This window comes from Bombina bombina, chromosome 3 (genome assembly GCF_027579735.1).
Source record: "Bombina bombina isolate aBomBom1 chromosome 3, aBomBom1.pri, whole genome shotgun sequence".
Lineage (NCBI taxonomy): Eukaryota > Metazoa > Chordata > Amphibia > Anura > Bombinatoridae > Bombina > Bombina bombina.
Genome location: NC_069501.1, coordinates 193457063 through 193484689, shown reverse-complemented (window position 1 = coordinate 193484689; position 27627 = coordinate 193457063). Strand labels below are relative to the sequence as shown.

General features: G+C 41.5%; 1 protein-coding gene across 1 annotated transcript in view; it reads right to left on the bottom strand.

The window, feature by feature from the left end:
* Positions 1-27627, bottom strand: part of LNP1 (leukemia NUP98 fusion partner 1) — a 211169-nt gene that overhangs the window by 54438 nt on the left and 129104 nt on the right. The gene's annotated exons all lie outside the window — the stretch shown is intronic.

The window sequence follows — 27627 nt, the reverse complement described above, 5'->3', positions numbered from 1 at the left end:
TCCGGAGTGGCAGATTAGGGGTTAAAATTTTTATTATAGTGTTTGCAATGCGGGAGGGCCTCGGTTTAGGGGTTAATAGGTAGTTTATGGGTGTTAGTGTACTTTTTAGCACTTTAGTTATGAGTTTTATGTTACGGTGTTGTACCATAAAACTCTTAACTACTGACTTTTAAATGCGTTAGGGATCTTGACGGGGTAGGGTGTACCGCTCACTTTTTGCCCTCCGAGGACAGACTCGTAATACCTATGGAAGTCCCATAGAAAAAAGACTTTACGAAGTTTACGTAAGTCGTTTTGCGGTAAGGCCAAAGAAGTGTGCGGTACACCTAAACCTTCAAGACTTGTAATAGCAGCGGGCATAAAAAAACAGAGTTAGGACCTCTTAACGCTGCTCTTTTACCCTAATGCACAACTCGTAATCTAGCCGAAAGTGATTAGTGGACATAATCACTCACTGATTAATTACAAGGGGCAGCGAACAGTGCAGCTATGAATTAGCCCACACTATCTTTAGGCAGCAGGCCTCTGTAATAAATAAAGTAACGGACATTCGAAAAAGTTTATACTCCATTGCATTATTGACATCAGCATTGAAGGTCACAGTAACAAAGATACTATCAGTGTTGGGATAAAGCTTTTATCTTACCTCATTATAGATTGAGGTTTATTAATGTAAGCATAATACCATTTGTACATAATAAATTTTATTTTATGTCATACAGTATTACGCTATGTGTGTTTCCCTTTTTTTTTCTTTTCCTGCATAACTTAGAGAACCATCACTGATTGCTCTACACACTTCTGAGGGGATAAAGATTCTCACAAGCATATGAAAGAACAACAGAGAGTCCAGGATTACCATTGAATACACAGGCTCCTTCTAAACCAAGGGAACAACAAGTGGTCTTGGAAATCCGAAGGTCACTACGCAGGGATTAAAAGACACAATCATCTTTACCCATGCAGAGCAGATACCTTACCTCATATGATTGAGGTTTAAGTTGGTAAGCAGGAATTCTTTACATCATTATACTACACCAAGAAGTCTTCTACAAAAAGAAATCCAAATTAACAGCACATATTCATGATCTAAAAATTGTCTTATTCTAAGAAAAACTGTTTATATATTTGAAAGACTGAGTTTAGCAGAGCGCCTTTTCACCAATATTGATTGTTCTTCTCAGAATAAGCATAAATTTAATATCCTTTGCCAAGATATGGTGAGTCCACAGCGTCCTCAATTACTATTGGGAACCAATACCCAAGCTAAACGACACAGAGGACTAGGGAGGGACAAGGCAGGTAGACCTAAACAGAAGGCACCACTGCTTGAAGAACCTTCCTCCCAAAAGAAGCCTCAGCCGAAGCAAAAGTATCAAATTTATAAAATTTGGGAAAAGTATACAAAGTTGTAGCCTTGTAAATCTGTTCCACAGAAGCTTCATTTTTGAAAGCCCAAGAAGAAGAAACAGCTGTCCAACAGTCTCATATGCCAAATGAATAACACTTCTCAACCAGAAAGAAAGAGAAGTAGCACTAGCTTTCTGACCTTTACGTTTCCCAGAAAAACAAACAAACAATCCTTAGTCGAAAATCCTTAGTCACCTGCAAATAGAATTAGAATTAAATAGCATGCACAACATCTAGGTTGTGCAACAAATGTTCCTTTGAGAGGAAGAACAACAATTTCCTGATTAATATTTCTATCCGAAACAACCTTAGGAAGAAAATCAAATTTGGTACGGAGAACTGACTTATCTGCATGACATGTGAGATAAGGTGAATCGCACTGCAAAGCTGACAGCTCCAAAACTCTCTGAGCAGAAGAGATAGCAGTAAGAAACAAAACCTTCCAAGATAACAACTTAATATCTATGGAATGCATTGGAGCCTGTTGCACAACTTTAAGAACAAGGTTAAGACTCCAAGGTGGAGCAACTGATTTAAACACAGGCCTGAATCTGACCAAGGCCTGACAAAAGGATTGCACTTCTGGCACGTCTGCCAGATGCTTGTGCAGCAAAATAGATTAAAAAAATTCACTGTGGCCACAATCTAAAAAGTTAAAACCAATAAGGCATGAGCGTATGTGAAAAAATATATATGTACTATAGTCAGCGTATTGACGAGCACTAGGTGTGTGAGAGTCCACTACAAGGAGGAATATTGATGTTGAATTCAGGTACAGACCAACGTAAGCATAAGTTCATCTGATTCAAATTTTTGTCCCAAAGTGGTAAACAATTGACGAAAATAAACCCCCACTACTCCTCTTACCGGACCTCCGTATGATCTACAGTCCTGCTCGTGTGTTTATATAGACCGGTGGCTCAGGATTCTGATAGTCACTAAGTTCAGGTCTCCGGCGTCTGTACATGCAGCTTTCCAATCACGTGACTGTTTACAAACTCTGTGATTGGCTGTCATAAGGGTAACCTCAAAGAGAGTTCAAGGGGTTTACAGGGGATTCCTGTAGCAATAGCATTTGTAGTAAAAAGGTATAGTGCACTAATACCAATAACATCCACAATAGTATGTCTCATATTACGCGTTTCAGCGCTGTCTCTTGCGCCTTTATCAAAAAAGTACATGAAGCTTTTTGATAAAGGCGCAAGATGAACTTATGCTTCCCTTGGTCTATACCTGAATTCAACATCAATATTCCTCCTTGTAGTGGACGCTCACACGCCTAGTGCTCATCAATACGCTTACTATAGTACATATATATTTTTTCACATACGCTCATGCCTTATTGGTTTTAACTTTTTAGATTGTGGCCACAGTCAATTTTTTCCTTTTCATTTATAACAGCGCTGTTCCTTTTGGTATTTTTAAACCTTGCATTTCAATTATCTGCACTTTTAGACGAATGAACTATCTGCACTTTATAACGTATAAACTTTCTTATTAACACTTATCTGCACTTTAATACGTATGCACTTTCTTATTAACACATTATACACTTGTTCATTGTACACATTATAATATATCCCTCTTTAGATCCAATATGATTCTATTAAAATTTTAATTCTATATATAGTCCTTGTTATTTTTTTTACCTAGCTTTTTTAGCTGTCCCCTTTTTTGTAATACTTTGGTCTTTTTTCTGAGTATTGGGAGATATCAGAGTTTTTTGGGGTAGCATATAGGTAACCTGGTGTGAGTGTATAGACTATTCCTGTTTGTAAGGCCAGTTGAGGCTAAGCCATCAAGGCATTGAAAATTGCTTTCAACTCCAAAATGTTTATGGGGAGAGCAGATTCCTCCTGAGACCAAAGTTCTTGCACATTCAATGAGTCCCAGACTTCTCCCCAGGCCAGCAGGCTGGCATCCATGGTCACAATCACCCATGAGGGTCTCTGAAAGCATGTCCCCTGAGACAGATGTTCCTGAGACAGCCACCACGTAAGAGAGTCTCTTATCGCCTGATCTAGAACTATTTTCTGAGACAGATCTGCATAATCCCAGTTCCATTGATTGAGCATGCATAACTGCAGAGCTCTCAAATGGAATCAGGCAAAAGGTACTATGTCCATGGAAGCCACCATCAGACCAATTACCTCCATACATTGGGCCACTGATGGCCGTACAGCAGACTGTAGAGCTAGACAAGAGGAACGAATCTTGGCTTTTCTGACTTCCGTCTGGAATATCTTCATTGATAGGGAATCTATAATTGTTCCTAGGAAGACCACCCTTGTGGTCGGGACAAGGGAACTCTTTCCCAAATTCACCTTCCATCCGTGGGTGCAAAGAAAATACAACAAGATCTCTGTGTGGGATTTTGCAAGTTGAAAAGATGGCGCCTTAACCTGAATGTCGTCCAGGTAGAGTGCCACTGCAATTCCCCAAGACCGAATCACTGCCAAAAGAGCTCCCAGGACCTTTGAAAAAATTCTGGGAGCTGTGGCGAGGCCAAATGAAAGAGCCAAAAACTGAAAGTGTTTGTCCAGAATAGCAAATTTTAGAAACTTGTGATGATCACTGTGAATGGGAACATGGAGGTACGCATCCTTCAGGTCTATTGTTGTCATGAACTGACCCTCTTGCCCTAAAGAAAGAATGGAACAGAGAGTCTCCATTTTGAAGGACGGTACTCTGAGAAACTTGTTGAGACATAAGGGAAATATCCTGTACATATTTCAAGAACGCCTCTCTTTTTATTTGGTCTGCAGATAATCTTGAGAGGTGGAACCTGCCCCTGGGAGGAACGGTCTTGAATTCTAATTTGTTACCCTGGGATACTATGTCCACAGCCCATGGATCTGGAACATCTCGTATCCAAGTTTGAGAAAACTGAGAGAGTTTGCCCCCCCCCCCACTTGATCCGGTCCCAGATCGGGGGCAAACCCTTCATGCTGACTTAGACTCAGCTGTGGGCTTCTTAGATTGCTTCCCCTTGTTCCAAGACTGACTGGGTTTCCAAGAAGGCTTGGACTGTTCCTGCTTGGTAGAAGAGGGAGAAGACTTACCTGTGAAGCTATGAAAGGAATGAAAATTACTCTGACGTCCTTTCGGCCTACTCTTCTTATCTTGTGGCAGAAAAGAACCCTTACCACCCGTGATATCGGAAATAATTTCTGCCAACCCCAGCCCAAACAAGGTCTTACCCTTGTAAGGAATCACCAGAAGCTTAGATTTAGAGTAAACATCTGCTGACCAAGATTTTAGCCATAACGCTCTACGTGCCAAAATCGCGAAACCAGATATTTTGGCTCCCAGCTTAATAACCTGCAAAGAGGCATCAGTAATAAAGGAATTGGCTAACTTAAGGGCCTTAATCCTATCTTGTAACTCCTCCAAAGTAGTCTCTGCTTGAAGAGACTCAGAAAAAGCATCAAACCATCAGGCTGCCACACTTGTCACGGTAGCGATACACACTGCCAGTTGCCATTGGAGACCCTGATGAATATACATCTTTTTCAAGTAAGCCTCCAGTTTCTTGACCATAGGGTCCTTGAAAGAGCAGCTATCCTCAATAGGAATAGTAGTTCTCTTAGCCAGGGTAGAAATCCTTTATGGAGTCAGCCACCGGGAACATCTTTCTAAAAACGGGAGACTAGGATAAAAGGAATTCCAGGTCTCTCCCATTCCCGGGAAATGATCTCTGTAACACGATCTGGCACTGGAAACACCTCAACAGATTTCTTAGGATTTCTTAGGATTGACAACGACAGGGGTATCGGAGTCGTCCAAGGTAGCCAAAACCTCCTTTAACAGAACACGAAGGTGTTCAAGCTTAAATCTGAAAGAATCAACTTCAGCATCAGAAGAAGGAATTATACTATCCAAATCTGAGATTTCACCCTCAGAGGCTACCGAAGTATCTTCCTCTTCAGACTTATGAGAAAGAGTAACTTGGTTAGCCTGGACTGGATCAGAAACCTTACTATCTGATTCTCTAATCTTCCTCTTGCATCTTCCCTGAAGCAAGGGAATGGCAGCTAATGCCTCAGATACCGCAGAGGATACCTGGGCAGCAATTTCTGCATACAAATATACTCCTCCAGGAGATTGCGAGGAACCGCAGGGCACTGCATGTGTTAAGGCTTGGGACGTTTGAGGAGAAAGCTGCGGCATTGCCTGAGCAGCATCAACCTGAGAGAGTGGTGGCTCAGCAACAAAAAGTCTATCTTTGTACATTAATGTTCTCTCAATACAATCAGAACAAAAAGGCAAAGGAGGTTCAACTTGGTTATCTAAACAAAGCCTACATTCAGCAAAAGGTACAGACTCTTGGTCCATCTCGCACTAAAAATTGAAACACAATCAACAACAAAAAAGATAAAAAAAATATATTTTTAACACTGTTAACACACAGAGCATTCGTTCCCAAAGTAAACATGGACTGCTAAACAAGGCTTAAAATAACCTCCTTTTTAATAACCAGATAACTGTGAGCTAAATTAATGCCCAAACCTCAGTAAAAAGTAATTTATACTATAAACTAAAGCAGGATACCTCTACACCTCAGCATTTCACTGAGGTGCCTACCTGCCCCCTCTGCACTCCGGAATCATAGCTGATTAAAAAAAAAAACGGAATCTGTAGAGATTCTAACAGTTCTGTTAATAGCTGCAGAGGCTAGCATCCACTTCCGCTATAAGCTACGAAACTATGAAGAAAAGCGCTTTTTTTTTCTCCACCTCAGAGAAGGATCTGCCTCCTTCTAAGATGACAAAGGGGGCCATAACTAATACCACTAACGGAACACCACTCCGTGACATGCCTCAGGAAGTAGTCTCCTAAACTGAGACATATACCAGACGCATCCGTTTAAGCACCGGATCCCCAGGGAATACTACTGAGCCACCAGTAAATCACACACCATTCTCTCAAAGCACCAGTGCCTGCTCCCTGCCAATGAGTCCTGTTAGATAAAACAGGAAATTAGTCCCAAATAAAGTGCAGCTTTTAGCTTTAGTGCCAGTGTTCTATTCTCACAATAAAAACAAAAATGGCACTTACCTGCACTTCTGACTATCTGGCAGGAGGACAGCTCCCCCAGTATGAGAGGATGCCACTCCTCACAGAGACCTGTGAAAACAAGAAAGGATAGAGTAAACCTACTCTAGCTTTCTATCCAAGGGCAGGAACTTGTTAGAAAAATGCAGTGAGGCCCACCTCACAAGTTCCTAACTGCTACCACAGCCCTACTTAAGAGACTAACGTGGAGTACAGCTAGACCCAGACTTGACAGGAAAGATCAGAGCAAACCTACTCTGGCTTTCAAAATAATAAAATCTTGATTGAATAAAAATCTTGTACAGACACCAAACTTCACCTCCTCCTTGCACTAAAGGCAAAGAGAATGACTGGGGATTGTGGGAAGGGGATGGATACTTAACAGCTTTGCTGTGGTGATCCTTGCCTCCTCCTGCTGGCCAGGAGTGATATTCCCAACAGTAATTGAGGATGCCGTGGACTCACCATATCTTAGGAAAGAAAGCATATTTATGCAATATTCATATTTAATATAGGTTTAATACTGTAAATATTTCATATTCCAATGTTCTGCACATAGACAAATAATTTCTAATTATTTATAAATAGATATTCCTATATATATATCTGTATATACAGTATCTATACCTATATATAATCATAGGTATAGATATATATTGTACTAAAAGACCATCAGATATATGTAGAAATGTGTATTTATGAATAAATAGAATATTTTCTGCTATCTGAAGGACATTGGAATGGGAAATATTCATATTTTCATGTCAAGTAAGCGCACTTGTGTATATGCGATCGGGGTAGCACACTATTTTTTCTATTTTTTTTGCTACATTGACTTCTATAGGGTAAAACATTAATGCGCACCCGATATTCTAAGTTTGGCTTTTTGCGCTCATCAGGTTAGCACGCAAGCAAAAACCTTTTACTTTCAACTTGTAATACGAGCGCTACCCGACACGCGCAAAAAAAATACTTTTAACGCAGTTAGAATGCGAGTAAGAGCATTAAATATCGTTCCACTCATAATCTAGCCCAAAATGTTCAATTATTTCCTAACAGGGAGATCTGCAGGGGGGAAATGTTTAAAGAATACAGCAAGACCTGGCAGAGAACTTTTAGCAATGCTCACTGGCAGAGAAAAACAATGCGCTGGGAATATCTTTGCGCCTATTTTATATACTTAAATGCAGGGAATGTTCCTTTGTCAGATAAACTGTTCTCAAGATAAAAACTGCCTTTAGAGAATTCTACCAGGGGCGTCATGGTACAGGCAATATTTCTTAGAAAATCTTACAAGCCCAGAGACCATTAGAAAGTTGGGCCTTATGCCTGGAAAAAACAAGGAATATGGGAATTTGACAGCCAAGCACATAGTCCTACTCCAGTGTGTTTGGAAATGAACAATTTTACTATAATAAAGCCATGTTAAAAACATAATAACGTAATAATCTTGCCTGAATGTAGCATCTTATACATGAAACTACAGAGCTTGACAGAAAGGGCCAAATTACAAGTGGCGAGCTGATGATAGCACGCACGTGAGAACCAATATTGCTGGACCGCACACCATTAGCACAAACTTTGATATTACTAGTCGATGTTAAAGCGTGCTAACCCTTCTCTGGCTGACTTCACTCAAGGGTAACCTATAATTTAAATTAATATCACAAGTTCAAAGTTATAATGAAGCACAAGCTGAAACCACCCTTAAATATTTAGTGCAGCTTAAGACCTGAAGTAATCTGTAGGGATTAAAACAAATTGCACAAAACACATCTAAAGCACATTAAAATAAAGTATTACATATATATATATATATATATATATATATATATATATATATACTGTATATGTATGCTTTTTAATCAAAATACAATTTTAATATTAATAAAAAGGTTTCAAAAGGATTAAAAGATATATTGTATATGACAAGGTGTTTGACTAGGAAAGGCTGCAATGTGTGTGTGTGTGTGTATATATATATATATATATAGACAGCAACAAAAGAGCTTCTCAGCACTAGCTCAACCAATCAAAACGAAATAATTCCCACGAATGCCAAAAGTTAATAGAAGTAGCTGCACCAAACATATTCATTGATTTAAGTACAGTTGTGAATACAGGGCAATCCTAAAACACGTCCTTAGCTGGGATGTGTGTCACAGTGCATTGTTTCTGTTTTTAACTTTTTTTGTATGCTTTAGGCCCATGCTGGGAACATTTTAAAGTATTAATAAAGTGGTGTTGATTGAGCCGTTCTAGTATTCTTTCTGGAGGTGTGTACTAATTGGAACCCTTCCCGGTCAAATTTAAATACCTTTAAACATTCAATATCATTTCATTCCATTTTAATGTGTTTTGAATACTTTACGTTCCAATGTTCTGCACATAGAAAAAATGTCCTTTTTATTTTAAAATAGATATTTATATATATATATATATATATATATATATATATATATATGAGTGTAAAGAGGCCGTAATAAGGGATATGATAGCGCTGGTTGTTAGGAGACAGTATGTGACACAATTATAATGTGTGACTAAATACAAAAAATGATACAAAAAGCATAGCACTTGAAATACAATATGACAAAGGGATATATAAAACACACTATAAAAATAAAGTGTAAGGCTGGATATAAAATGTCCCAAATGCTGGAGCACTTATGTACTGTATGTACACAGATGTGAAGTTCAAAACTTTGGTTATGGGTGAAATGCACACTTACAGAAAGGAACCTCAATCATATGAGGTAAGGCAACCGCACATCAGGAAATTGCTCTCAATAGGCTTGGTCCCTTGGGGTATAGATGGGAAACTTCCAGATCAGCGAGCTTGTCTTTTCTCCCCCCTTTCTGTTATCCAAGTGTAGGTGAAATTTCTGGGAGTTTGAGCCCTTGTTTCCTCTGCCTCTTTTAGTATGGGTCCTTGTAAATGTTGTGGTGGCTTCAGAACTCGCTGATCTATGGTAAGACAAGAAGACTATCTTGTGTTACCATAGATCAGCGAGTTCTGAAGCCACCACAACATTTACAAGGACCCATACTAAAAGAGGCAGAGGAAACAAGGGCTCAAACTCCCAGAAATTTCACCTACACTTGGATAACAGAAAGGGGGGAGAAAAGACAAGCTCGCTGATCTGGAAGTTTCCCATCTATACCCCAAGGGACCAAGCCTATTGAGAGCAATTTCCTGATGTGCGGTTGCCTTACCTCATATGATTGAGGTTCCTTTCTGTAAGTGTGCATTTCACCCATAACCAAAGTTTTGAACTTCACATCTGTGTACATACAGTACATAAGTGCTCCAGCATTTGGGACATTTTATATCCAGCCTTACACTTTATTTTTATAGTGTGTTTTATATATCCCTTTGTCATATTGTATTTCAAGTGCTATGCTTTTTGTATCATTTTTTGTATTTAGTCACACATTATAATTGTGTCACATACTGTCTCCTAACAACCAGCGCTATCATATCCCTTATTACGGCCTCTTTACACTCATTTTTTACATAGGGGGATAAACACTGGGCTGGCAGGGGAGTCTTTTTTTGTCTCGGCCAGCACATTTGTTTTTCTGCCCTCTAAGGGATAGCCGCTTTAGGGTTGGTTTTTTGCTCCCGGAGGAATCCACCTTCTAGATTGATATTAGATTCACCTCTATATCTCTTTTACACACCAACAGTATAGCGCCTTCTATTTGTCTCGCTTTTTGTTCCATATATATATATATATATCTGTATATACATTTTTATATATATATATATATATATATATATATATATATAAATCTGTATCTATATATTCATATAAAGGCATAGATATATATTTTACATAAAATATATATTTATATCTATATATAGAAATATATATTTAAAAAGAAAAAGAAAAATTACTTTTATGTGAAGAAAATTGGAAAGTAAAGTATTCATAAATCACTTTGGGAGTAGCGCAGTTGGTCAAGTTAGTGTGTCTATATGGAGAAGTTAGCGCGGTCACGGTATCCGAAGTTCTGAATTTAAGAGTTGTCTTTCACCATATTAGATTTATTATTTTATTATTCTGCTATTACAATGTAAAGTACCAGAGACTTAGATGTCACAACACGCAAATTAATTAATACATAATTACTCATGTTTCATTTCCACAGTCACATCTTTGTGATGACTATACTTCAGGGCAGATTTTTACATCTAAATTTAAATCCTCCTTGTTCCTTTTACCCTTCTCCTTACTCTCAGTAGAGAAACTGGACATGTAAAAATTCAGCTGAGGCTAGGGGTTCTACAGTAATGAACAGGGGTGCACTACTGGTCACACAGTTTCACCCAAGTAACCATAAAAGGCAACCTATATGCAGAATTCCAATAATTACTACTATAAATGTTCTACACCAAAAAAACATAAATTATGCTTACCTAATAATTTAATTTCCATCGTTACAAGGAGAGTCCACAGCTTCATTCATTACTTGTGGGAAATATAGAACCTGGCCACCAGGAGGAGGCAAAGACACCCCATCCAAAGGCTTAAATACCTTCCCCAGTCATTCTGCCGAGGGAACAAGGAACAGTAGGAGAAATATTAGGGTATAAATGGTGCCAGAAGAAAAAACAAAAGAAATTTAGGTCCGCCCAACGGAGAACTGGGCGAGAGCCATGGACTCTCCTCGTAACGATAGTTAAGCATAATTTATGTTTTCCATCTAATACGAGGAGAGTCCACGGCTTCATTCATTACTTGTGGGAAAACAAATACCCAAGCTCTAGAGGAGACACTGAATGAAAAACAGGAGGGTAAAAAGGAGACGGACCCTATTCTGAGGGCACCACAGCCTGCAAAACCTTTCTCCCAAAAACAGTTTTAGCCGAAGCAAAAACGTCAAATTTGTAAAACTTTGAAAAAGTATTTAAGGAGGGCCAGGTAGTTACCTTACAAATCTGCTCCATAGAGGCCTCACTCTTAAAGGCCCAAGAAAAAGCCACAGCTCCAGTTGAGTGAGCCGTAATCCTCCAAAAGGAGAGTGAAGTGGAAGAAGCCTTCTGCCCCTTGCGCTTCCCCCGAATAGACAACAAACAAAGCTGAAGTTTGTCTGAAATGCTTCGTAGCCTGAAGATTTCAACGCTCAAACCACATCCAAGTTATGAAGTAACCGTTCTTTCGAAGAAGAGGATTTAGGACACAAGGAAGGAACCACAATTTCCTGATTAATGTTGTGATCAGACACAACCTTAGGGAGAAATCCCAGTCCAGTGCAAAGGACAGCCTTATCTGCATGGAAAACTAGGTAAGGAGGCTCACATTGCAAAGCCGCTTATTCAGACACTGTGCGCGCCGAGGCAATGGCCAGTAGAAAAAGAACCTTCCAAGACAGAGTCTTAATGTCAAGATAATGCATAGGTTGGAACGGAGAACCCTGCAAAATCTTCAGAACCAGATTCAAACTCCAAGGAGGAGCAGAATGTCTAAACACAAGCCTGATCCTGGACAGAGCCTGAACAAAAGACTGTATATCAGGGAGCTCAGCAAGCTTCTTGTGTAGCAACTCCAATAGAGCCGAAATCTGTCCCCTTAAGGAACTATCAGCAAGTCCCTTCTCCAAACTATCCTGGAGGAAGGAAAGAATCCTGGATACCCTGACCTTGTGCCAGGAATATCCACGAGCTTCACACCAGAGTAAGTAGGTCCTCCACACCTTATGATAGATGCGACGGGTGACAGGCTTTCTGGCTTGAATGAGAGTATCAATCACCCTCTCAGAAAATCCTCTTCTGGCTAAGACTAAGCATTCAATCTCCACACAGTCAGCCTCAGAGAATCTAGATTCTGATGCACAAAGGACCCTGTACCAGCAGATCCCTGGGACAGGGCAACCTCCATGGAGGGGACGTTGACATCCCCACTAGATACGCAAACCATGTCCTCCGTGGCCACGATGGAGCAATCAGAATAGTTGACTCTTGCTCCTGCTTGATGCGTGCCACTACACAAGGTAGAAGTGGTAAAGGTGGAAATATGTAAACTAGGTTGAATCCCCAAGGCACTGCTAAGGCATCTATCAGTTCCCGCCTGGAGATCCCTGGACCGCAACCCATATCTGGGTAGCTTGAAGTTGAGTCTGGACGCCATGAGATCTATCTCCAGAGTCCCCCAACTGTTGCAAATCTCTGCAAACACTTCGGGTTGAAGAGACCATTCCCCCGGATAAAATGAATGTCTGCTGAGAAAATCCGCTTCCCAGTTCTCCACACTCGGGATGTGGATTGCTGATAGCGAGCAGTCATGGGCTTCTGCCCACTGCAGAATCCGAGATACTTCCCTCATGGCTAGGGAGCTTCTCGTTCCCCCCTGATGGTTGATGTAAGCCACCAAGGTAATATTGTCTGATTGAAATCTGATGAACTTGGACAAGCCCCCAGAGCATAGAAGATCACCTGAAGTTCCAGGATGTTGTTCAGTAGAAGAGACTCGTTCAGATTCCATCTGTCCTGTGCCTTCCTGGCACCCCAAACTGCTCCCCAACCTGAGAGACTCACGTTCGTAGTCACAATCTCCCAAGATGTTCTGAGGAAGGATGTCCCCTGGGACAGCTGATCTAGACGGAGCAACCAAGAGAGAGACTCAACCCATTGTCCAGAGAGATCAGTTGGGATAGGTCCGAATGATTGCTGTTCCACTGCCTTAGCATGCACAGCAGAAGAGGCCGGAGATGGAATCTGGCAAAAGGAAAACATCTATAGAGATACCATGAGCCCACCTCCATGCACCGGGCCACTGATGGCCGTGAGAAGGACTGAAGGGCAAGACAGCTGTAGACAATTTTGTGACATCTCTGGTCAGTTAGGAATATGTTCATGGCTATGGAGTCTATTATAGTGCCCAGGAACTCTGGTACTGGGAACCATAGAAATCTTTCCTGAGTTTGTCTTCCATCCATGAGATAGCAGAAGAAGGAGAAGAGCTCCCAAATGGTCCTCTGCCAGCCGGTAGGACAGAGCCTGAACCAGGATGTCGTCCAAATAAGAAGCAACTGCTATCCCTCTGGATCTCGCCACCACAAGCAAAGCCCCCAGAACTTTTGTGAAGATTCTTGGAGCAGTTGCCAGCCCGAAGGGAAGAGATACAAACTGGAAGTGCTGATCCAGAAAGATGAACCTTAAGAACCTGAAGTGATCTTTGTCTATCGTGGTCATAAACTGACCCTCTTCAACTAGGGGCAGTATAGACCTTATCGTCTTCATTTTGAATGATGGAACCGACAGAAACTTATTGGGCAAAGCATGCCCTCCTTCTTTGGTACCACGAAAAGGTTTAAATAGTACCCTAGACCCCTTTCTGCTAGAAGTACCAGTACAATTACTCCTAGAAAGGAGGGATCCCTCACGCACTCTAGAAAGGCATCCCGTTTCTCTGGTTTTGATGAGAGATTTGACAAAAGGAATCTGCCCCTGGAAGGATGAGTTTTGAAATCTATCCTGTAAACCTGGGCAACAACTTCCAGAACCCAAGGATCCTGGACGTCTTTCACCCAAGCCTCCATGAAAAGAGATAGTCTGCCCCCTACGAGATCCAGAGACGGATCGGGGGCCACCCCTTTATGTTGATTTGGTCTCTGCAGGCTTCTTGCTCTGCTTGTCTTTATTCCAAGACTGAGAAGGTTTCCAAGATCCCGCGGCATGCTGCTGTCGTTGGGACTTGTCTGAATGAAAGGGATGAAAATTAGGACCCTTAGGTTTATTCTTCTTATCCTGCGGTAGAAAGGCACCCTTGCCCCCCGTGACCATGGATATGATAGAGTCCAGGTCTGGACCAAAAAGAATCTTTCCCTTAAATGGAAGGGAAAGTAATCTAGATTTGGACATCATGTCAGCAGACCACGACTTCAACCACAGAGCCCTCCGGGCCAGAACAGAAAAGCCTGATGTCATTCAAGCAAATAATCTACATATTAGCATCACAAATAAATGAATTAGCTACCCTCAGGGCCCTAATTCTTCCATGTATCTCATGGAGGGGAGTCTCCACCTTGATCATCTCAGATAGAGAGTCACACCAATAGGTAGCGGCTCCCGCCACCGTAGCGACCGCAGCTGCAGGTCAAAATACAAACCCTGTGTGCTAAAACATCTTTCTTAACAGGGTCTCTAATTTCTTATCCATGAGTTCCTTAAATGACAAACTATCCTCAAGTGGGATAGTGGTACATTTAGCAAGCGTGAAAATAGCTCCATCCACCTTAGGGACAGATCCCCACAATTCTAGCTGAGAGTCTGGAACCGGGAACAATTTTTTAAATGAAGAAGGGGAGAAAGATGATCCAAGTCTATCCCATTCATTCTTAAATATATTCGCCATCTTTACAGGAACCAGGAAAGTTTGGGGCTTTTTGCTGCGACATGTGTCAATCTTAGGATTAGAAGGTTCCTCCGGTAACTTCGATTCCGGAACCTCTAAAGTAGCCAACACCTATTTTTCATTTAAAAGCGTAAGTTCTTCATCCTAAACTTAAAGTCTGGCTCCTCCGCAGTCGGACGTTTAGAGGCCACAGATTCCGACCCAGAGAGAGAGTCCTCCAAAGTATCGGAATCCTCTGCATCAGCGGATAATCTAGTCTCAGATACATCCAACGGAGTAGATGACCCCTGGGAAGGAAACCAATGTTTAGCTGAGCGAGGTAAAGCACTAAAGACAGCAGATACCGCCGTTTGCAACTGCTCAGCAAAATCAGACGGCAACATGGCCCCTCCCACAGGAGGATTAGAAGTGCACTGGGGAGCTGCATGTGTATTTGGAGATGAATATAGGGAACGCACCTCGCTGGATGGAGACCTCTCAGACGTGGATGGTTCAGTGGTACTAAACATCTTATTTCTTTTAGAAATCACTATTTTTATCAAGACATGTGGAACATAGTTGAGCAGGCGGATATACCAGAGCCTCCTCACAATAAACACAGGCATTAGATTTAGGTAAAGAGGGAGTACCCTCTAACATATCAGAGTCCTCCATAGCTTGCGCCTTTAATTGGACTAAAAAAAAAAAAAAAAGCAAAAAATAAATGGCACCTTTATACTCCCAATGGCCGGGGCACTCACCACCTCCCATGACCCAGACCCACAGAGAAACCACTTTTGTCTTCTGCAACTGACGGACAGGAAAAGGAAGAGAATGAGACCATACCTGGTCACATGGAGTGCCATGCAGGACCACCCATGCAGCTGAGAACATGAGGGCCAAACTAAACAGGCTGCGCAGTAATCAAAATGAAAGAAGAACCTGACTGTTCACACATTGCCAGAGCCACATCTCACACATGTCGCAGCAAAAAGCACAATAAAGCAATCATGTATACATCCCACCCTGTTCAATAATCACCTTCCGGAGATATTAACCCTTGATTCTATACAGATAAAAGGAGCCACACTGTGACCCTGTCTTCTTGTGTTATCATTACATATATAAAAAATGAAATGATCTTACCAGAATCAACGCCGTGGAACAGGAACACGGCCTCTCAAGTTTGACAGTGTGTAGCATTGCTCCTGACATGGACTTGAGTGAAGAAAACAGGCATTAAACTCGTCAACACTGATTTCTTAAGGAGCTGTTAATATGAGTCTAGATGGATTTGCAGAAAGACTCTCCCTGCATCTCCAGACCCTAACATTCGTCAGTGCTTTCACTGAGAGGCTGACAAGACTACAAAACTCCAGTCCTATTCTGAAGAGTACTATCCTCCATAAGAGACTACTCCAAAATCTTCCAACACTTCTCTGCCATCCTCCTTTGACGAAAGGCAAAGAATGACTGGGGATGAGGGGAGTGGGAGAGGTATTTAAGACTTTGGCTGGGGTGTCTTTGCCTCCTCCTGGTGGCCAGGTTCTGTATTTCCCACAAGTAATGAATGAAGCCGTGGACTCTCCTCGTATTAGATGGAAAACAAAATTTATGCTTACCTGATAAATTATTTTCTTTCCTGGCATGGAGAGTCCACAAATCCATTCTAATTACTAGAGGGAATTCAACTCCTGGCCACCAGGAGGAGGCAAAGAACACCCCAGCAAAGCTTTATGTATGCTCCCACTTCCCACAATCCCCCAGTCAATCAACCGAAGGAATATGGAAAGAGAAAAGGACACAAAGGGTATAGAGGTGCCATAAGTTTCGAAAAAGACAAAAACCATCTCAAAATTTGATTGAGGGCGGGTCGTGGACTCTCCATACCAGGAAAGAAAGAAATTTATCAGGGAAGCATAATTTTTTTTTTACAATGGCATGGAGAGTCCACGAATCCATTCTAATTACTAGTGGGAACCAATACCCAAGCTAGAGGACACAGAATGGAAGGGAGAGAGAACAAGACAGACGGACCTAACCAGAAGGCACCACCCCTTGAAGAACTTTCCTCCCAAAAGAAGCCTCAACAGAGGCAAAAACATTGAATTTGTAGAATTTAGAAAATGTATGCAACGAAGATCAAGTGGCCGTAAATTACAAAAAATAAAAAAATATTACAAGAATTTTAATCTAATTACACCTAATCTAAGCCCCCTAATAAAATAAAAAAGCCCCCCAAAATAATAAAATTCCCTACCCTAAACTAAATTACAAAGTAATCAGCTCTTTTACCAGCCCTTAAAAGGGCTTTTTGCGGGGCATTGCCCCAAAGTAGTCAGCTCTTTTACCTGTAAAAAAAAATACAATCGCCCCCCAACATTACAACCCACCACCCACACACCCCTACTCTAAAACCCACCCGATCCCCCCTTAAAAAAACCTAACACTACCCCCCTGAAGATCACCCTACCTTGAGTCGTCTTCAGCCAGCCGGCCACCGATGGGACAGAAGAGGACATCCGGACCGGCAGAAGTCTTCATCCTATCCAGGCAGAAGAGGACATCCGGACTGGCAGACATCTTCATCCAGGCGGCATCTTCTATCTTCATCCTTCCGGAGCGGAGCGGAGCCATCTTCTATCCAGCCGACGTGGAGCCATCCTCTTCTTCTGACGGACTAACGACGAATGATGGTTCCTTTAAATGACGTCATCCAAGATGGCGTCTCTCAAATTCCGATTGGCTGATAGGATTCTATCAGCCAATTGGAATTAAGGTAGGAAAAATCTGATTGGTTGATTTAATCAGCCAATCAGATTGAAGTTCAATCCGATTGGCTGATTGGATGAGCCAATAGAATGCAAGGTCAATTCTATTGGCTCATCCAATCAGCCAATCGGATTGAACTTCAATCTGATTGGCTGATTAAATCAACCAATCAGATTTTTCCTACCTTAATTCCGATTGGCTGATCCTTTCAGCCAATCGGAATTCGAGGGACGCCATCTTGGATGACGCCATTTAAAGGAACCATCATTCGTTGTTAGTCCGTCGGAAGAAGAGGATGGCTCCACGTCGGCTGGATAGAAGATGGCTCCGCTCCGGAAGGATGAAGATAGAAGATGCCGCCTGGATGAAGATGTCCGTCCAGATGTCCTCTTCTGCCCGGAAAGGATGAAGACTTCTGCCGGTCCGGATGTCCTCTTCTGTCCCATCGATGGCCGGCTGGCTGAAGACGACTCAAGGTAGGGTGATCTTCAGGGGGGTAGTGTTAGGTTTTTTTAAGGGGGGATTGGGACATCCGGACCAGCAGAAGTCTTCATCCTTTCCGGGCAGAAGAGGACATCTGGACCGCCAGACATCTTCATCCAGGCGGCATCTTCTATCTTCATCCTTCCGGAGCGGAGCCATCTTCTATCCAGCCGACGTGGAGCCATCCTCTTCTTCCGACGGACTAACGACGAATGATGGTTCCTTTAAATGACGTCATCCAAGATGGCGTCTCTCAAATTCCGATTGGCTGATAGGATTCTATCAGCCAATTGGAATTAAGGTAGGAAAAATCTGATTGGTTGATTTAATCAGCCAATCAGATTGAAGTTCAATCCGATTGGCTGATTGGATGAGCCAATAGAATGCAAGGTCAATTCTATTGGCTCATCCAATCAGCCAATCGGATTGAACTTCAATCTGATTGGCTGATTAAATCAACCAATCAGATTTTTCCTACCTTAATTCCGATTGGCTGATAGAATCCTTTCAGCCAATCGGAATTCGAGGGACGCCATCTTGGATGACGTCATTTAAAGGAACCATCATTCGTTGTTAGTCCGTCGGAAGAAGAGGATGGCTCCACGTCGGCTGGATAGAAGATGGCTCCGCTCCGGAAGGATGAAGATAGAAGATGCCGCCTGGATGAAGATGTCTGGCGGTCCAGATGTCCTCTTCTGCCCGGAAAGGATGAAGACTTCTGCCGGTCCGGATGTCCTCTTCTGTCCCATCGATGGCCGGCTGGCTGAAGACGACTCAAGGTAGGGTGATCTTCAGGGGGGTAGTGTTAGGTTTTTTTAAGGGGGGATTGGGTGGGTATTAGAGTAGGGGTGTGTGGGTTGTAATGTTGGGGGGGATTGTATTTTCTTTTACAGGTTAAAGAGCTGATTACTTTGGGGCAATGCCCCACAAAAAGCCCTTTTAAGGGCTGGTAAAAGAGCTGATTACTTTGTAATTTAGTTTAGGGTAGGGAATTTTATTATTTTGGGGAGCTTTTTTATTTTATTACGGGGCTTAGATTAGGTGTAATTAGATTAAAATTCTTGTAATATTTTTTTATTTTTGTAATTTAGTGTTTGTTTGTTTTTTGTATTATTGCTTAGTTTATTGAATTGTATTTTAGTTTAGATAATTGTAGTTAATTTATTTAATTAATTTATTGATAGTGTAGTGTTAGGTGTATTTGTAACTTAGGTTAGGATTTATTTTACAGGTAATTTTGTAATTATTTTAACTAGGTAGCTATTAAATAGTTAATAACTATTTAATAGCTATTGCACCTAGTTAAAATAAATACAAAGTTGCCTGTAAATAAATATAAATCCTAAAATAGCTACAATGTAACTATTAATTATATTGTAGCTATATTAGGGTTTATTTTATAGGTAAGTATTTAGTTTTAAATAGGATTGATTTATTTAATTATAGTAATTTTAGTTTGTTTTATTTAAATTATATTTAATTTAGGGGAGTGTTAGGTTTAGGGGTTAATAACTTTATTATAGTAGCGGCGACGTTGGGGGCGGCAGATTAGGGGTTAATAATTGTGAGTAGGTGGCGGCGACGTTAGGGAGGGCAGATTAGGGGTTAATAAAATTTATTATAGTGTTTGTGAGGCGGGAGTGCGGTGGTTTAGGGGTTAATACATTTATTATAGTGGCGGCGATGTCCAGTCGGCAGATTAGGGGTTAATAAGTGTAGGTAGGTGGCGGCGATGTTGGGGGGCAGATTAGGGGTTAACAAATATAATATAGGTGTCGGCGATGCTAGGGACAGCAGATTAGGGGTTCATAGCTATAATGTAGGTGGCGGCGGTGTCCGGTCGGCAGATTAGGGGTTAAATAATTTTATTATAGGGTTTGCAATGTGGGGGGGGGGGCCTCAGATTAGGGGTTCATAGGTAGTTTATGGGTGTTAGTGTACTTTATAGCACTGTAGTTAAGAGCTTTATGTTTCGGCATTAGCCAATAAAAGTCTTAACTACTGACTTTTTTTAGCGGTTGGAGACTTGGCGGTAGAGGGTCTACTGCTCACTTCTTCCAAGACTCGTAATACCGGCATTAGGCAAATCCCATAGAAAAGATAGGATACGCAATTGACGTAAGGGGATTTGCTGTAGCCTCGAATCGCGGAAAAAAGTGAGCGGTAGACCCTTTCCTGTCTGACTCGTAATACCAGCGGGCGTTAAAAAGCAGCGTTAGGACCCCTTAACGCTGCTTTTTAAGGCTGACGCAGAACTCAAAATCTAGGCCTAAGATTACTTAAAAATTAAAACTACAATTCCAAAAAATAATAAACACTAAAATTACAGAAAAAAAAAAAACTACCATTATAAAGAATAACAAACAAAATTATCCCAAAAAAAAAAAATATTCCTATTCTAATACCCCATTTTTTTTTGTTGTTTTCTTTAAAAAAAACACCCCAAAATAAAAAAAAACCCTAATCTATAATAAACTACCAATAGCTCTTGAAAGGGCCTTTTGTAGGGCATTGCACTAAAGTTAAAAGCTCTTTTGCAAAAAATTAAAACAGACACTCCCTAACATTACAAACCCCCACCCCACCCCAAACCCACAAAATAAAAAAAACCTAACTAAAAAAAACGTAATCTACCCATTGCCCTGAAAAGGGCATTTGTATGGGCACTGCCCTTAAAAGGGCATTTAGATCTTTTCCGAACCATTAAAATAAAAAAGCCCTAATCTAGAAAAAAAAACACCCCAAAAAGACAAATAAAACCTAACACTAACCCCAAAATCGGTACTCACAGTTGCTAAAGTTCGGCGAACGATCTTCATCCCAGTGGTGAAGCATCTTTATCCACGTGGCTCCATGTTCATCCATCGTGGGACCAGTATCCTTTTATCCCTGCGGAGGTGAAGGTCCATGAGGAGGTCCATTGGTCCGATATGGAGGTCCTCTTTGTGCAATCTTCCGCCGGGATTCAATGCAAGGTACCCCTTTTATATTGGGGTACCGTTGCATTCATATTGGCTGAAAAATTTAAATCAGCCAATAGGAATGAGAGCTGCTTACATCCTATTGGCTGATTTAAATAATGCAATACAATAAGCCTAAGCTTACACTAATAAGAATGGATCCGAAAAAACGAACAGATCCGAAAAAACAATTTAACTTAACATAACTAATTTGTCGAAACAAGTTATTTTGTTTTAAACTTAACTAATTTGCCGAAACAAAATTATTTATTTAACTAATGAAAACGAAACAAAACAAATTTTTTAGTGTTGCATATGTCTAATTCTGACCACGGCCTGAACAAATGTTGAACATCTGATAAGTCAGCCAGACGTTTATGCAAGACTGACAAACCCTTCTCCAGGCCTGAAGAAAAGACAGAATGCAGGGAACCCTGACCTGGCTCCAAGAGAAACCCCTAGATTCACACCAGTAAAGGTATGTACGCCACACCTTATGGTAAATCTTGCGAGTTACCAGTTTACGAGCCTGAATCATGGTCTCAATAACCTTCTCGGAAAAACCTTGTCTAAACAAGACTAGGCATTCAATCTCCAAGCAGTCAGTTTCAAAGAATCTAGGTTTGGATGTAGAAAAGGACCCTAAAGTAGAAGGTCCTTCCTCAAAGGAAATTTCCACGGGGGGCAGGACGACATCTTCACCGGATCCGCAAAAAATTCTGCAAGGCCAAGCAGGAAAAATTAGAATCACCGAAGCCTGATATGGGCTATCACCCAAGGAAGGAGGGCAACTGGAGGAAACATGTAGATTAGACTGAAGTCCCATGGAACTGCTAGGGCGTCAACCAGAGCTGCTTGCGGATCCCTTGATCAGTATTTTGGAAGTTTGGAGTTTAGACGAGATGCCATCAGATCCAACTCCGGAACTCCCCACCTGAGGGTTATCATTGAGAATACTTCTGGATGAAGGGCCCACTCCCCTGGATAAAAAGTCTGCCTGCTCAGATAATCTGCTTTCCAGTTGCCCACCCCTGGGATGTAGATGGCATAAATGCGACAATTGTGAGACTCTGCCCACTGAAGCATGGGAGTCACCTCCTTCATAGCTAAGGAACTCCGAATTCCTCCCTGGTGGTTGATATACTCCACCGAAGTAATGTTGTCTGATTGAAATCTGATAAACCAGACCAAACTCAGTTGAGGCCAAACTATCAGTGCATTGAAGATTGCGCTCAACTCTAGGATATTTATTGGGAGGGCAGACTACGCCTGAGTCCAAATTCCCTGAGCTCTTAAGGAACCCCAAAATGCTCCTCAGCCCAAAAAAGGCTGGCATCCATAGTCACAATCTCCCGAGATGTTCTCAGGAAGCATGTGCCTTGGGACAGATGGTCCTGAGAGAGCCACCAGGACAGGGAATCTCTCGTCCGGATGTCTAAGACTTTCCTCTGAGAGAGGTCCGAGTGGTCATCTTTCCATTGCCTGAGCATGCATAACTGTAGAGGTCTCAGATGGAAATGAGCAAAAGGAATAATGTTCATGGAAGCCACCATTAGAACAATGACTTCCATACACAGCACCACTGAGGGACAGACAGAGGACTGAAGAGAAAGACAGGCAACTAGAAGTTTGGATTTTCTGGCCTCCGTTAAGAAAATCTTCATGGAGATCGAGTCTATGATCGTCCCCAAAAAACTTACCTTGGTATCTGGCACCAAGGAACTCTTTTCCAGATTCACCTTCCACCAGTGAGAGCGGAGAATCAACAACAGAGAATCTGTATGGGATCTTGCAAAATGAAAAGATGGAGCCTGAACCAAGATATCGTCCAGGTATGGTGCCACCGCAATTCTTTGAGATCTGGCCACTGCCAGAAGAGCCCCTAGAACCTTCGCAAAAATTTAAGGGGCAGTGGCTAGGCCGAAAGGTAGGACTACAAATTAAAAAGTGTTTGTCCAAAAAGGCAAACTGCAGGAATTGGAAATGGTCCTTGTGGATAGGAACTTGAAGATACGCGTCCTTCAGATCAACGGTAGTCATGAACTGACCCTCCTGAACAAAAGGGAAAATAAAATGAATAGTCTCCATTTTGAAGGATGGAACCTTGAGAAATTTGTTGAGACACGTGGTCTAAAATAGGTTGAAAAGTTCCCTCTTTCTTGGGACCACAAATAGGTTGGAATAGAATCCTTTACACTTTTCCGCAGAGGAACTGGGACAATCACTCCTAGAGAAGTGAGATCCTTGACATAGTTTAAGAAAGCCTCTCTCTTTATCTGGTTTGCAGATAATCTTGACAGGAGAAATCTGCCACTGGGAGGACAAGATTTGAATCCTATCCTTTATCCCTGGGAGACTACCTCCACTACCCAAGGATCAGGGACATTTTGAATCCAAGCCTGCTGAAAAATGGAAAGCCTGCCCTCTACTTGATCCGAGATTGGATCGGGGGCAGGCCATTCATGCTGATTTGTTCTCAGAGGAAGGCTTCTTGGATTGCTTACCCTTATTCCAAGTCTGGTTAGACCTCCATGAGGTCTTGGCTTGTTCAGGTTTGGAAGAAGAGGATGATTTTTGTCCCTTGAAGTTGCGAAAGGAATGACAATTAAAAGTCTGGCGACTCTTAGGTCTAGCCTTCTTATCCTGTGGCAGAAAAGCTCCCTTTCCACCAGTGACCGTAAAAATAATTTCAACCAGACCAGGATCAAATAAAGTCTTACCCTTAAAGGGAAGGGACAGAAGTTTAGACTTGGATATTATGTCAGCAGACAAAGACTTTAGCCACAGAGCTCTGCGAGATAGAACAGCAACGCTAGAAATCTTTGCACCCAAACATACAACTTGCATGCTGGCATCACAGATAAAGGTATTAGCCAGCTTTAAAGCCTTGATCCTGTCTTGGATCTCCTAGCAACTGGTTGCCATTGTAGACCTTGGTGAAGAAACATCTTTCTTAAATAACCTTCCAGTTTCCTATCCAATAGGTTCTTTAAAGGAGGTACTATCCTCTAGAGGTATAGTGGTTCTCTTGGCTAATGTTGATATAGCGCCCTCTACTTAAGGAACAGTGTCACACAGTGTCACACAGAGTCAGCAACAGGAAACATATTTTTAAAGACAGGAAACAGGGAAAAAGGGACACCCGACTTCTCCCATTCCTGAGATATAATGTCAGACATCTGATATGGAACAGAAAATACTTCCACAGATTTGGGTTTGACATAAAAGACTCTATTGAGTTTATTAGCCTTTCTGCGACTGTAGTTTCAGAATCCTCCAAAGTAGCTATAACCTCTTTCAAAAGTAAATGGAGCTGTTCAAGCTTAAATCTAAAATTTAACCTCCTCTGAATCCGCTGTACTAACTACAACAGAATCAGAAATCTCGCCCTCAGAAGCAACCGAGGAGTGATCCTCCTCAGATAACTGAGATAAACTGTCTAAGGCCGCTTTGGCAGTATCAGAACTACTTGACTTAGAAGGAATGTTCTTAGATCTTCTATTTCTTTTACCTGTAATAGGTAAGGCACTCAGAGCTGCAGAAACTACAGAAGTCAGTTGCGCAGCAAAATCACCTGGTAAATATACACCCCCAGGAACTGACTGAGAGGAACTGCAGGGCACTGCTTGTGTAACTGTCAAAGAATGGGACATTTGAGGAGAAAGCTGAGGCATGTCCTGGACAGCATTATCCTGAGAGAAAGATGGCTCTGAGAGGGTATCTTTATTTTTAGAATGTAACATCTTATTAAGGCATATGGAACAAAATTGCACAGGAGGTATAACCTGAGCATCAACGCAATAAAGGCATTTGTCAAAAGACAAGGATACATTTTTGTCAGCATCTATTGTCCTACATAGTATTGGTGTACACAAAAATTCAAGTAGCTTTAAATCTAAAATCCCCAATTATATGCAGGGATCCAGGAAAAAGCAAAATAACATATGCAGGAAAATAGAGAAAAAATACAGGCACCGCTATTCCCCAGCTTTGCTGCAGAAACTCACCCCACCAGTGACCAGAGATCGATTTCCTCACTAGTAAAAAACGGTCCTGCTTCTGTCAATATGCAACTCCTTGTTGCTGCTAAGATCCACTGTGCAGCAAAGAAAAAAAATGGACTCTCCAGAGACTGCTACTATCCGCCTTGCCCAGCTTATCGCCTACACAGAATACAAACTTCGCCGCAACTAACTGCTCAGCGGAAGTAAGCTGAGCGGTCACGTGATCGCAATTTATTTTACAACTGCGAAACAAACAAAAAAAGACCAAAAAGTGTACAAAATAATCCCTCTATATAAGTTCACTACCCGATATCATCTAAGGGCAAAAACGTAAACCACCTACTGTGTACAACATGCCCACTGACTATAAGCTGCTAGATAGCCCCTGGGATTAACCTCCTCTAGTATAAGGACAAGATGAGCAACTGCACTATTCAAAGCCATAAAAAATAAAGAACTCCTTTATTTTTCCTCTCATAACGACAGTACAGAGCTCTACCTCTGCTTCCCAACAAATATATCCCCAAATGAAAGAGATATCAAGTTCCTTGCAATATCCACCTGAAGGGTTAACACCCTAAGTGCTGCATCCTTCTAACCTAGAAGGCAAAAGCACTTACCTGTGAATCAGCTGCAGGGCAGGTAAAGCATCACAGGTATGACAGACTCAGTCGACCTCTGACAGGGACGTGTAGAAAAAGAAAAGCAGAGTAACCAACCCTGGTTTTCTATATAGGGGTAGCAAAAATGTTGGAAGAGAAGCAAGGACTACCGCGCCGTCTTCCAACTGCTAAATGCCACCACAACTCTTACTAAAGAGGATTACATGGACACAGCATTGCCCCAATCCTTGCTTGCAGGGAAACTGCCCATTAAACGATTACATTTCTTCAGACACCATCTACACACATTCTCCTGATGTTCAAGGCAAAGAATGGCTGGGGGATTGTGGGAAGTGGGAGGATACTTAAAGCTTTGCTGGGGTGTTCTTTGCCTCCTCCTGGTGGTCAGAAGTTGAATTCCCACTAGTAATTAGAATGGATTTGTGGACTCTCCGTGTCATTGGAAAGAAAGGACAAACGAGGAGGCAGCTTGTATTGTGGTATTTTAGCCCTATGGTTAGGGTTGCCACCTCAGCCATGTTTTCCTGGACACTTATGAGTTACACATGCTGCAGGGTGTGCAGGGAGGAACATGTATTGTGTGGACAGCACTATTCATATTCCTCCCTGCACACCCTGCAGCATGTGTAACTTATAAGTGTTCTGTATTTTAAGGGACAGGTGGCAACCCTACCTATGGTATCTGAGATAATGAGGCATTTTGTTACATTTAAAAAGTAATACCTAAATGTATTTCAGATATGTTTTAAAATATGCCAGAGTCAGAATAGATAGTAAGTTACATCAGCGGAAGTTTCTCACTATGCAAACAGAACTCTCTGCATCACAGCCTGCAAAAAATAAAAAAGATCTAAAACCTAAATTTCCCATGAAACAAATAGACTGCATTTGTGTATTCAAAGAATTAAAGCTTTAATAAACAACGGGACATAGCAGAATGGTTACTACTCACCATGCTATGACTTTTCCTCCTGTGCCTACAGCTCTTTTCAGAGCCATTGTATTATTTTAACCCTTTACAGGTACTAGTTGGTGAAGCTTTACATCTTCATACTGGGTGCCACCATGTTGGAGCTCACATATTCTTGTACCCTGTGACAGAAGTGGTAAACGTTCACAGATCAGAAATGTTGCTGGCTTTTTCACAGTGGTATCATGCTCTACAGGTTATCACACACAATACAGAGCAAGAGGTGTACATTTTTGCAGTTTTTATACACAGCTTAAAGGGATATTAAACCCAAATTTTTTTTTTCATGTTTCAGATAGAGCATTCAATTTTAAGCAACTTTCTAATTAATCAATGTTTATTTGTTATCTTGCTATCTTTATTTAAAAAGCTTAGGAGCCGGCCCATTTTTGGTTCAGAACCTGGGTTACGCTTGCTTATTGGTGACTAAATGAAGCCACCAATAAGCAAGCGCTATCCAGGGTGCTCCACTTAAAATAGGCCTGCTTCTAAGCTTTACATTCCTGCTTTTAAAATAAAGATAGCAAAAGAAAAATTGATAATAGGAGTAAATTAGAAAGTTTCTTAAAATTACATGCTCTATCTGAATCATGAAAGAAAAAAAAGTGGGTTTAGTATCCCTTTAAAATTAAATAACATATAAAAAGCTGCATTAATAATATAGAGCAGCACAGTCACACCAAAAATGTAAACATTCCATTCTGTATCAAGTGCTCTATCCTAGTGTTTCTCAACCGCGGTCCTAAAGTACCCTCAACAGGCCATGTTTTCATTATAGCTGAATTAGAACACAGGTGAAATAATCAGCTGACCAGTAACCATGGTTACTAACCTGCTCTCGCCGATCACCTGATTATTTCACCTGTGATGTTAGTTCAGCTATAATGAAAATCTAGCCTGTTGGGGGTACTTGAGGACCGCGGTTGAGAAACCGTGCTCTAACCCAAGTGGCAGAATACAGCTCACCCAAAACAGCCACACCACTGAGCTGTGAACGTGCTCCAATTCTGT